The following is a 644-nucleotide window of genomic DNA, read 5'->3' as shown; positions in this document are numbered from 1 at the left end:
CCTTCCTTAAAGGAGCCTACACTCTGATTACATCAAGTGGAAGTGGCAGTCTGAGCACCCACAAAGGACTCAGACTGTGTTCTTTTTCAGTATGCTTTGACTTTAGGTAACAAAAAGAAGCCTCAAGAGGCAAGACACAGGCTGTGGGGTGGATGGAATACGGTTTCCCAATGACATTCTTATAGGACATGTAGCCCTTGGTACCTTCAAAGAATGAGCAGGCGCATTGTTATGATGGGGAAAGAAATGTTGGGTATGACTTTCCTGGCCTTGTTCTCACCAATGGAAGTCTTTGTTTTCTTAAAATTTCTTCATAATAAGCTCCCATAATCACCCTGTGTCCTCAAGAAAATCTACCAAGATTATACCTTTGAAACCCCAAAAAATGTCTCCATAACTTTCTGAGCAGGCCTCTGTGTCTTGAATTCAACCAGCCCAACAGATCCCCTAAGAAACCACTGCTCGGATTGAACCTGTTTTTTGAAAGCATCCTAACAAGAGCAGGACACGTGTATTACTGAGAGAACTTGTCTGCAGCCGTCCGCTGCTCAGAGGCATGTCTTAGCACATGTTGTTTAGAATAAACATATGCATGTATGAACCCTGAACCCTAGTAGCAATGCTTTTTTATTCCCCTTTATACT

The sequence above is a fragment of the Echinops telfairi genome, unplaced genomic scaffold, assembly GCF_000313985.2.
Source record: "Echinops telfairi isolate 266 unplaced genomic scaffold, ASM31398v2 ScPeMD7_18;HRSCAF=68, whole genome shotgun sequence".
In the NCBI taxonomy this organism is placed as follows: domain Eukaryota; kingdom Metazoa; phylum Chordata; class Mammalia; order Afrosoricida; family Tenrecidae; genus Echinops; species Echinops telfairi.
Note: the sequence above shows the minus strand (reverse complement) of the source record.